The sequence below is a fragment of the Durio zibethinus genome, unplaced genomic scaffold (genome assembly GCF_047325235.1).
Source record: "Durio zibethinus cultivar Kanyao isolate XHJ-2024 unplaced genomic scaffold, ASM4732523v1 HiC_scaffold_3, whole genome shotgun sequence".
In the NCBI taxonomy this organism is placed as follows: domain Eukaryota; kingdom Viridiplantae; phylum Streptophyta; class Magnoliopsida; order Malvales; family Malvaceae; genus Durio; species Durio zibethinus.
The window spans coordinates 3,304,409-3,313,749 of NW_028323044.1; the positions used below are offsets into that span (position 1 = coordinate 3,304,409).

Consider the following 9,341-nt stretch of genomic DNA (forward strand, 5'->3'; position numbering starts at 1 on the left):
ACGTCGAGCAACGCACGGGAAAGGAAGGGTCGGATACATAATTTGCGCAAGAAGTGACGGGTGCGATCATACCAGCACTAAAGCACCGGATCCCATCAGAACTCCGCAGTTAAGCGTGCTTGGGCGAGAGTAGTACTAGGATGGGTGACCTCCTGGGAAGTCCTCGTGTTGCACTCCTCGTTCTTTTTAATTTCCGGTATTCTTCCGTCGTTTATTGCCGTGCAGGCACTTGGGCTTGTTCGTTGATTGCCGTTCGCAGCACCTCACGTTCTTTTTAGTTTTTGGTATCCGTCCGTCGCAATTACTGCATACTTAATCGTTTGCTCGCCGATTACCGTTCGCGGCGATTAATCGATGACGGGTTGAGAAATCGATGAACCCCCTCTTCTTGGCGTATTGCGTAATCTTTTGGACGGGGGCTCGCGTGTGACACGTCGAGCAACGCACGGGAAAGGAAGGGTCGGATACATAATTTGCGCAAGAAGTGACGGGTGCGATCATACCAGCACTAAAGCACCGGATCCCATCAGAACTCCGCAGTTAAGCGTGCTTGGGCGAGAGTAGTACTAGGATGGGTGACCTCCTGGGAAGTCCTCGTGTTGCACTCCTCGTTCTTTTTAATTTCCGGTATTCTTCCGTCGTTTATTGCCGTGCAGGCACTTGGGCTTGTTCGTTGATTGCCGTTCGCAGCACCTCACGTTCTTTTTAGTTTTTGGTATCCGTCCGTCGCAATTACTGCATACTTAATCGTTTGCTCGCCGATTACCGTTCGCGGCGATTAATCGATGACGGGTTGAGAAATCGATGAACCCCCTCTTCTTGGCGTATTGCGTAATCTTTTGGACGGGGGCTCGCGTGTGACACGTCGAGCAACGCACGGGAAAGGAAGGGTCGGATACATAATTTGCGCAAGAAGTGACGGGTGCGATCATACCAGCACTAAAGCACCGGATCCCATCAGAACTCCGCAGTTAAGCGTGCTTGGGCGAGAGTAGTACTAGGATGGGTGACCTCCTGGGAAGTCCTCGTGTTGCACTCCTCGTTCTTTTTAATTTCCGGTATTCTTCCGTCGTTTATTGCCGTGCAGGCACTTGGGCTTGTTCGTTGATTGCCGTTCGCAGCACCTCACGTTCTTTTTAGTTTTTGGTATCCGTCCGTCGCAATTACTGCATACTTAATCGTTTGCTCGCCGATTACCGTTCGCGGCGATTAATCGATGACGGGTTGAGAAATCGATGAACCCCCTCTTCTTGGCGTATTGCGTAATCTTTTGGACGGGGGCTCGCGTGTGACACGTCGAGCAACGCACGGGAAAGGAAGGGTCGGATACATAATTTGCGCAAGAAGTGACGGGTGCGATCATACCAGCACTAAAGCACCGGATCCCATCAGAACTCCGCAGTTAAGCGTGCTTGGGCGAGAGTAGTACTAGGATGGGTGACCTCCTGGGAAGTCCTCGTGTTGCACTCCTCGTTCTTTTTAATTTCCGGTATTCTTCCGTCGTTTATTGCCGTGCAGGCACTTGGGCTTGTTCGTTGATTGCCGTTCGCAGCACCTCACGTTCTTTTTAGTTTTTGGTATCCGTCCGTCGCAATTACTGCATACTTAATCGTTTGCTCGCCGATTACCGTTCGCGGCGATTAATCGATGACGGGTTGAGAAATCGATGAACCCCCTCTTCTTGGCGTATTGCGTAATCTTTTGGACGGGGGCTCGCGTGTGACACGTCGAGCAACGCACGGGAAAGGAAGGGTCGGATACATAATTTGCGCAAGAAGTGACGGGTGCGATCATACCAGCACTAAAGCACCGGATCCCATCAGAACTCCGCAGTTAAGCGTGCTTGGGCGAGAGTAGTACTAGGATGGGTGACCTCCTGGGAAGTCCTCGTGTTGCACTCCTCGTTCTTTTTAATTTCCGGTATTCTTCCGTCGTTTATTGCCGTGCAGGCACTTGGGCTTGTTCGTTGATTGCCGTTCGCAGCACCTCACGTTCTTTTTAGTTTTTGGTATCCGTCCGTCGCAATTACTGCATACTTAATCGTTTGCTCGCCGATTACCGTTCGCGGCGATTAATCGATGACGGGTTGAGAAATCGATGAACCCCCTCTTCTTGGCGTATTGCGTAATCTTTTGGACGGGGGCTCGCGTGTGACACGTCGAGCAACGCACGGGAAAGGAAGGGTCGGATACATAATTTGCGCAAGAAGTGACGGGTGCGATCATACCAGCACTAAAGCACCGGATCCCATCAGAACTCCGCAGTTAAGCGTGCTTGGGCGAGAGTAGTACTAGGATGGGTGACCTCCTGGGAAGTCCTCGTGTTGCACTCCTCGTTCTTTTTAATTTCCGGTATTCTTCCGTCGTTTATTGCCGTGCAGGCACTTGGGCTTGTTCGTTGATTGCCGTTCGCAGCACCTCACGTTCTTTTTAGTTTTTGGTATCCGTCCGTCGCAATTACTGCATACTTAATCGTTTGCTCGCCGATTACCGTTCGCGGCGATTAATCGATGACGGGTTGAGAAATCGATGAACCCCCTCTTCTTGGCGTATTGCGTAATCTTTTGGACGGGGGCTCGCGTGTGACACGTCGAGCAACGCACGGGAAAGGAAGGGTCGGATACATAATTTGCGCAAGAAGTGACGGGTGCGATCATACCAGCACTAAAGCACCGGATCCCATCAGAACTCCGCAGTTAAGCGTGCTTGGGCGAGAGTAGTACTAGGATGGGTGACCTCCTGGGAAGTCCTCGTGTTGCACTCCTCGTTCTTTTTAATTTCCGGTATTCTTCCGTCGTTTATTGCCGTGCAGGCACTTGGGCTTGTTCGTTGATTGCCGTTCGCAGCACCTCACGTTCTTTTTAGTTTTTGGTATCCGTCCGTCGCAATTACTGCATACTTAATCGTTTGCTCGCCGATTACCGTTCGCGGCGATTAATCGATGACGGGTTGAGAAATCGATGAACCCCCTCTTCTTGGCGTATTGCGTAATCTTTTGGACGGGGGCTCGCGTGTGACACGTCGAGCAACGCACGGGAAAGGAAGGGTCGGATACATAATTTGCGCAAGAAGTGACGGGTGCGATCATACCAGCACTAAAGCACCGGATCCCATCAGAACTCCGCAGTTAAGCGTGCTTGGGCGAGAGTAGTACTAGGATGGGTGACCTCCTGGGAAGTCCTCGTGTTGCACTCCTCGTTCTTTTTAATTTCCGGTATTCTTCCGTCGTTTATTGCCGTGCAGGCACTTGGGCTTGTTCGTTGATTGCCGTTCGCAGCACCTCACGTTCTTTTTAGTTTTTGGTATCCGTCCGTCGCAATTACTGCATACTTAATCGTTTGCTCGCCGATTACCGTTCGCGGCGATTAATCGATGACGGGTTGAGAAATCGATGAACCCCCTCTTCTTGGCGTATTGCGTAATCTTTTGGACGGGGGCTCGCGTGTGACACGTCGAGCAACGCACGGGAAAGGAAGGGTCGGATACATAATTTGCGCAAGAAGTGACGGGTGCGATCATACCAGCACTAAAGCACCGGATCCCATCAGAACTCCGCAGTTAAGCGTGCTTGGGCGAGAGTAGTACTAGGATGGGTGACCTCCTGGGAAGTCCTCGTGTTGCACTCCTCGTTCTTTTTAATTTCCGGTATTCTTCCGTCGTTTATTGCCGTGCAGGCACTTGGGCTTGTTCGTTGATTGCCGTTCGCAGCACCTCACGTTCTTTTTAGTTTTTGGTATCCGTCCGTCGCAATTACTGCATACTTAATCGTTTGCTCGCCGATTACCGTTCGCGGCGATTAATCGATGACGGGTTGAGAAATCGATGAACCCCCTCTTCTTGGCGTATTGCGTAATCTTTTGGACGGGGGCTCGCGTGTGACACGTCGAGCAACGCACGGGAAAGGAAGGGTCGGATACATAATTTGCGCAAGAAGTGACGGGTGCGATCATACCAGCACTAAAGCACCGGATCCCATCAGAACTCCGCAGTTAAGCGTGCTTGGGCGAGAGTAGTACTAGGATGGGTGACCTCCTGGGAAGTCCTCGTGTTGCACTCCTCGTTCTTTTTAATTTCCGGTATTCTTCCGTCGTTTATTGCCGTGCAGGCACTTGGGCTTGTTCGTTGATTGCCGTTCGCAGCACCTCACGTTCTTTTTAGTTTTTGGTATCCGTCCGTCGCAATTACTGCATACTTAATCGTTTGCTCGCCGATTACCGTTCGCGGCGATTAATCGATGACGGGTTGAGAAATCGATGAACCCCCTCTTCTTGGCGTATTGCGTAATCTTTTGGACGGGGGCTCGCGTGTGACACGTCGAGCAACGCACGGGAAAGGAAGGGTCGGATACATAATTTGCGCAAGAAGTGACGGGTGCGATCATACCAGCACTAAAGCACCGGATCCCATCAGAACTCCGCAGTTAAGCGTGCTTGGGCGAGAGTAGTACTAGGATGGGTGACCTCCTGGGAAGTCCTCGTGTTGCACTCCTCGTTCTTTTTAATTTCCGGTATTCTTCCGTCGTTTATTGCCGTGCAGGCACTTGGGCTTGTTCGTTGATTGCCGTTCGCAGCACCTCACGTTCTTTTTAGTTTTTGGTATCCGTCCGTCGCAATTACTGCATACTTAATCGTTTGCTCGCCGATTACCGTTCGCGGCGATTAATCGATGACGGGTTGAGAAATCGATGAACCCCCTCTTCTTGGCGTATTGCGTAATCTTTTGGACGGGGGCTCGCGTGTGACACGTCGAGCAACGCACGGGAAAGGAAGGGTCGGATACATAATTTGCGCAAGAAGTGACGGGTGCGATCATACCAGCACTAAAGCACCGGATCCCATCAGAACTCCGCAGTTAAGCGTGCTTGGGCGAGAGTAGTACTAGGATGGGTGACCTCCTGGGAAGTCCTCGTGTTGCACTCCTCGTTCTTTTTAATTTCCGGTATTCTTCCGTCGTTTATTGCCGTGCAGGCACTTGGGCTTGTTCGTTGATTGCCGTTCGCAGCACCTCACGTTCTTTTTAGTTTTTGGTATCCGTCCGTCGCAATTACTGCATACTTAATCGTTTGCTCGCCGATTACCGTTCGCGGCGATTAATCGATGACGGGTTGAGAAATCGATGAACCCCCTCTTCTTGGCGTATTGCGTAATCTTTTGGACGGGGGCTCGCGTGTGACACGTCGAGCAACGCACGGGAAAGGAAGGGTCGGATACATAATTTGCGCAAGAAGTGACGGGTGCGATCATACCAGCACTAAAGCACCGGATCCCATCAGAACTCCGCAGTTAAGCGTGCTTGGGCGAGAGTAGTACTAGGATGGGTGACCTCCTGGGAAGTCCTCGTGTTGCACTCCTCGTTCTTTTTAATTTCCGGTATTCTTCCGTCGTTTATTGCCGTGCAGGCACTTGGGCTTGTTCGTTGATTGCCGTTCGCAGCACCTCACGTTCTTTTTAGTTTTTGGTATCCGTCCGTCGCAATTACTGCATACTTAATCGTTTGCTCGCCGATTACCGTTCGCGGCGATTAATCGATGACGGGTTGAGAAATCGATGAACCCCCTCTTCTTGGCGTATTGCGTAATCTTTTGGACGGGGGCTCGCGTGTGACACGTCGAGCAACGCACGGGAAAGGAAGGGTCGGATACATAATTTGCGCAAGAAGTGACGGGTGCGATCATACCAGCACTAAAGCACCGGATCCCATCAGAACTCCGCAGTTAAGCGTGCTTGGGCGAGAGTAGTACTAGGATGGGTGACCTCCTGGGAAGTCCTCGTGTTGCACTCCTCGTTCTTTTTAATTTCCGGTATTCTTCCGTCGTTTATTGCCGTGCAGGCACTTGGGCTTGTTCGTTGATTGCCGTTCGCAGCACCTCACGTTCTTTTTAGTTTTTGGTATCCGTCCGTCGCAATTACTGCATACTTAATCGTTTGCTCGCCGATTACCGTTCGCGGCGATTAATCGATGACGGGTTGAGAAATCGATGAACCCCCTCTTCTTGGCGTATTGCGTAATCTTTTGGACGGGGGCTCGCGTGTGACACGTCGAGCAACGCACGGGAAAGGAAGGGTCGGATACATAATTTGCGCAAGAAGTGACGGGTGCGATCATACCAGCACTAAAGCACCGGATCCCATCAGAACTCCGCAGTTAAGCGTGCTTGGGCGAGAGTAGTACTAGGATGGGTGACCTCCTGGGAAGTCCTCGTGTTGCACTCCTCGTTCTTTTTAATTTCCGGTATTCTTCCGTCGTTTATTGCCGTGCAGGCACTTGGGCTTGTTCGTTGATTGCCGTTCGCAGCACCTCACGTTCTTTTTAGTTTTTGGTATCCGTCCGTCGCAATTACTGCATACTTAATCGTTTGCTCGCCGATTACCGTTCGCGGCGATTAATCGATGACGGGTTGAGAAATCGATGAACCCCCTCTTCTTGGCGTATTGCGTAATCTTTTGGACGGGGGCTCGCGTGTGACACGTCGAGCAACGCACGGGAAAGGAAGGGTCGGATACATAATTTGCGCAAGAAGTGACGGGTGCGATCATACCAGCACTAAAGCACCGGATCCCATCAGAACTCCGCAGTTAAGCGTGCTTGGGCGAGAGTAGTACTAGGATGGGTGACCTCCTGGGAAGTCCTCGTGTTGCACTCCTCGTTCTTTTTAATTTCCGGTATTCTTCCGTCGTTTATTGCCGTGCAGGCACTTGGGCTTGTTCGTTGATTGCCGTTCGCAGCACCTCACGTTCTTTTTAGTTTTTGGTATCCGTCCGTCGCAATTACTGCATACTTAATCGTTTGCTCGCCGATTACCGTTCGCGGCGATTAATCGATGACGGGTTGAGAAATCGATGAACCCCCTCTTCTTGGCGTATTGCGTAATCTTTTGGACGGGGGCTCGCGTGTGACACGTCGAGCAACGCACGGGAAAGGAAGGGTCGGATACATAATTTGCGCAAGAAGTGACGGGTGCGATCATACCAGCACTAAAGCACCGGATCCCATCAGAACTCCGCAGTTAAGCGTGCTTGGGCGAGAGTAGTACTAGGATGGGTGACCTCCTGGGAAGTCCTCGTGTTGCACTCCTCGTTCTTTTTAATTTCCGGTATTCTTCCGTCGTTTATTGCCGTGCAGGCACTTGGGCTTGTTCGTTGATTGCCGTTCGCAGCACCTCACGTTCTTTTTAGTTTTTGGTATCCGTCCGTCGCAATTACTGCATACTTAATCGTTTGCTCGCCGATTACCGTTCGCGGCGATTAATCGATGACGGGTTGAGAAATCGATGAACCCCCTCTTCTTGGCGTATTGCGTAATCTTTTGGACGGGGGCTCGCGTGTGACACGTCGAGCAACGCACGGGAAAGGAAGGGTCGGATACATAATTTGCGCAAGAAGTGACGGGTGCGATCATACCAGCACTAAAGCACCGGATCCCATCAGAACTCCGCAGTTAAGCGTGCTTGGGCGAGAGTAGTACTAGGATGGGTGACCTCCTGGGAAGTCCTCGTGTTGCACTCCTCGTTCTTTTTAATTTCCGGTATTCTTCCGTCGTTTATTGCCGTGCAGGCACTTGGGCTTGTTCGTTGATTGCCGTTCGCAGCACCTCACGTTCTTTTTAGTTTTTGGTATCCGTCCGTCGCAATTACTGCATACTTAATCGTTTGCTCGCCGATTACCGTTCGCGGCGATTAATCGATGACGGGTTGAGAAATCGATGAACCCCCTCTTCTTGGCGTATTGCGTAATCTTTTGGACGGGGGCTCGCGTGTGACACGTCGAGCAACGCACGGGAAAGGAAGGGTCGGATACATAATTTGCGCAAGAAGTGACGGGTGCGATCATACCAGCACTAAAGCACCGGATCCCATCAGAACTCCGCAGTTAAGCGTGCTTGGGCGAGAGTAGTACTAGGATGGGTGACCTCCTGGGAAGTCCTCGTGTTGCACTCCTCGTTCTTTTTAATTTCCGGTATTCTTCCGTCGTTTATTGCCGTGCAGGCACTTGGGCTTGTTCGTTGATTGCCGTTCGCAGCACCTCACGTTCTTTTTAGTTTTTGGTATCCGTCCGTCGCAATTACTGCATACTTAATCGTTTGCTCGCCGATTACCGTTCGCGGCGATTAATCGATGACGGGTTGAGAAATCGATGAACCCCCTCTTCTTGGCGTATTGCGTAATCTTTTGGACGGGGGCTCGCGTGTGACACGTCGAGCAACGCACGGGAAAGGAAGGGTCGGATACATAATTTGCGCAAGAAGTGACGGGTGCGATCATACCAGCACTAAAGCACCGGATCCCATCAGAACTCCGCAGTTAAGCGTGCTTGGGCGAGAGTAGTACTAGGATGGGTGACCTCCTGGGAAGTCCTCGTGTTGCACTCCTCGTTCTTTTTAATTTCCGGTATTCTTCCGTCGTTTATTGCCGTGCAGGCACTTGGGCTTGTTCGTTGATTGCCGTTCGCAGCACCTCACGTTCTTTTTAGTTTTTGGTATCCGTCCGTCGCAATTACTGCATACTTAATCGTTTGCTCGCCGATTACCGTTCGCGGCGATTAATCGATGACGGGTTGAGAAATCGATGAACCCCCTCTTCTTGGCGTATTGCGTAATCTTTTGGACGGGGGCTCGCGTGTGACACGTCGAGCAACGCACGGGAAAGGAAGGGTCGGATACATAATTTGCGCAAGAAGTGACGGGTGCGATCATACCAGCACTAAAGCACCGGATCCCATCAGAACTCCGCAGTTAAGCGTGCTTGGGCGAGAGTAGTACTAGGATGGGTGACCTCCTGGGAAGTCCTCGTGTTGCACTCCTCGTTCTTTTTAATTTCCGGTATTCTTCCGTCGTTTATTGCCGTGCAGGCACTTGGGCTTGTTCGTTGATTGCCGTTCGCAGCACCTCACGTTCTTTTTAGTTTTTGGTATCCGTCCGTCGCAATTACTGCATACTTAATCGTTTGCTCGCCGATTACCGTTCGCGGCGATTAATCGATGACGGGTTGAGAAATCGATGAACCCCCTCTTCTTGGCGTATTGCGTAATCTTTTGGACGGGGGCTCGCGTGTGACACGTCGAGCAACGCACGGGAAAGGAAGGGTCGGATACATAATTTGCGCAAGAAGTGACGGGTGCGATCATACCAGCACTAAAGCACCGGATCCCATCAGAACTCCGCAGTTAAGCGTGCTTGGGCGAGAGTAGTACTAGGATGGGTGACCTCCTGGGAAGTCCTCGTGTTGCACTCCTCGTTCTTTTTAATTTCCGGTATTCTTCCGTCGTTTATTGCCGTGCAGGCACTTGGGCTTGTTCGTTGATTGCCGTTCGCAGCACCTCACGTTCTTTTTAGTTTTTGGTATCC

At 51.3% G+C, this 9,341-nt stretch overlaps 22 non-coding genes across 22 annotated transcripts; all 22 read left to right on the forward strand.

Annotated features, from left to right (window-relative positions):
* Positions 1–58: 58 nt before the first annotated feature.
* LOC149504112 (5S ribosomal RNA) lies at positions 59–177 on the forward strand. The gene has a single exon (XR_016339038.1). It is a non-coding gene; the product is annotated as a 5S ribosomal RNA (ribosomal RNA).
* A 312-nt stretch (positions 178–489) lies between these two features.
* On the forward strand, positions 490–608 carry LOC149504113 (5S ribosomal RNA). Its single transcript, XR_016339039.1, has one exon. It is a non-coding gene; the product is annotated as a 5S ribosomal RNA (ribosomal RNA).
* Positions 609–920: 312 nt separating this feature from the next.
* LOC149504114 (5S ribosomal RNA) lies at positions 921–1,039 on the forward strand. The gene has a single exon (XR_016339040.1). It is a non-coding gene; the product is annotated as a 5S ribosomal RNA (ribosomal RNA).
* Positions 1,040–1,351: 312 nt separating this feature from the next.
* Positions 1,352–1,470, forward strand: LOC149504115 (5S ribosomal RNA). The gene has a single exon (XR_016339041.1). It is a non-coding gene; the product is annotated as a 5S ribosomal RNA (ribosomal RNA).
* Positions 1,471–1,782: 312 nt separating this feature from the next.
* LOC149504116 (5S ribosomal RNA) lies at positions 1,783–1,901 on the forward strand. The gene has a single exon (XR_016339042.1). It is a non-coding gene; the product is annotated as a 5S ribosomal RNA (ribosomal RNA).
* Positions 1,902–2,213: 312 nt separating this feature from the next.
* Positions 2,214–2,332, forward strand: LOC149504117 (5S ribosomal RNA). The gene has a single exon (XR_016339043.1). It is a non-coding gene; the product is annotated as a 5S ribosomal RNA (ribosomal RNA).
* A 312-nt stretch (positions 2,333–2,644) lies between these two features.
* On the forward strand, positions 2,645–2,763 carry LOC149504118 (5S ribosomal RNA). The gene has a single exon (XR_016339044.1). It is a non-coding gene; the product is annotated as a 5S ribosomal RNA (ribosomal RNA).
* A 312-nt stretch (positions 2,764–3,075) lies between these two features.
* Positions 3,076–3,194, forward strand: LOC149504119 (5S ribosomal RNA). The gene has a single exon (XR_016339045.1). It is a non-coding gene; the product is annotated as a 5S ribosomal RNA (ribosomal RNA).
* A 312-nt stretch (positions 3,195–3,506) lies between these two features.
* Positions 3,507–3,625, forward strand: LOC149504120 (5S ribosomal RNA). The gene has a single exon (XR_016339046.1). It is a non-coding gene; the product is annotated as a 5S ribosomal RNA (ribosomal RNA).
* A 312-nt stretch (positions 3,626–3,937) lies between these two features.
* On the forward strand, positions 3,938–4,056 carry LOC149504121 (5S ribosomal RNA). Its single transcript, XR_016339047.1, has one exon. It is a non-coding gene; the product is annotated as a 5S ribosomal RNA (ribosomal RNA).
* A 312-nt stretch (positions 4,057–4,368) lies between these two features.
* Positions 4,369–4,487, forward strand: LOC149504122 (5S ribosomal RNA). The gene has a single exon (XR_016339049.1). It is a non-coding gene; the product is annotated as a 5S ribosomal RNA (ribosomal RNA).
* Positions 4,488–4,799: 312 nt separating this feature from the next.
* On the forward strand, positions 4,800–4,918 carry LOC149504123 (5S ribosomal RNA). Its single transcript, XR_016339050.1, has one exon. It is a non-coding gene; the product is annotated as a 5S ribosomal RNA (ribosomal RNA).
* A 312-nt stretch (positions 4,919–5,230) lies between these two features.
* Positions 5,231–5,349, forward strand: LOC149504124 (5S ribosomal RNA). Its single transcript, XR_016339051.1, has one exon. It is a non-coding gene; the product is annotated as a 5S ribosomal RNA (ribosomal RNA).
* A 312-nt stretch (positions 5,350–5,661) lies between these two features.
* LOC149504125 (5S ribosomal RNA) lies at positions 5,662–5,780 on the forward strand. The gene has a single exon (XR_016339052.1). It is a non-coding gene; the product is annotated as a 5S ribosomal RNA (ribosomal RNA).
* Positions 5,781–6,092: 312 nt separating this feature from the next.
* Positions 6,093–6,211, forward strand: LOC149504126 (5S ribosomal RNA). Its single transcript, XR_016339053.1, has one exon. It is a non-coding gene; the product is annotated as a 5S ribosomal RNA (ribosomal RNA).
* A 312-nt stretch (positions 6,212–6,523) lies between these two features.
* LOC149504127 (5S ribosomal RNA) lies at positions 6,524–6,642 on the forward strand. Its single transcript, XR_016339054.1, has one exon. It is a non-coding gene; the product is annotated as a 5S ribosomal RNA (ribosomal RNA).
* A 312-nt stretch (positions 6,643–6,954) lies between these two features.
* On the forward strand, positions 6,955–7,073 carry LOC149504128 (5S ribosomal RNA). Its single transcript, XR_016339055.1, has one exon. It is a non-coding gene; the product is annotated as a 5S ribosomal RNA (ribosomal RNA).
* Positions 7,074–7,385: 312 nt separating this feature from the next.
* Positions 7,386–7,504, forward strand: LOC149504129 (5S ribosomal RNA). The gene has a single exon (XR_016339056.1). It is a non-coding gene; the product is annotated as a 5S ribosomal RNA (ribosomal RNA).
* Positions 7,505–7,816: 312 nt separating this feature from the next.
* LOC149504130 (5S ribosomal RNA) lies at positions 7,817–7,935 on the forward strand. The gene has a single exon (XR_016339057.1). It is a non-coding gene; the product is annotated as a 5S ribosomal RNA (ribosomal RNA).
* Positions 7,936–8,247: 312 nt separating this feature from the next.
* LOC149504131 (5S ribosomal RNA) lies at positions 8,248–8,366 on the forward strand. Its single transcript, XR_016339058.1, has one exon. It is a non-coding gene; the product is annotated as a 5S ribosomal RNA (ribosomal RNA).
* A 312-nt stretch (positions 8,367–8,678) lies between these two features.
* Positions 8,679–8,797, forward strand: LOC149504132 (5S ribosomal RNA). Its single transcript, XR_016339060.1, has one exon. It is a non-coding gene; the product is annotated as a 5S ribosomal RNA (ribosomal RNA).
* A 312-nt stretch (positions 8,798–9,109) lies between these two features.
* On the forward strand, positions 9,110–9,228 carry LOC149504133 (5S ribosomal RNA). Its single transcript, XR_016339061.1, has one exon. It is a non-coding gene; the product is annotated as a 5S ribosomal RNA (ribosomal RNA).
* Positions 9,229–9,341: the final 113 nt, after the last annotated feature.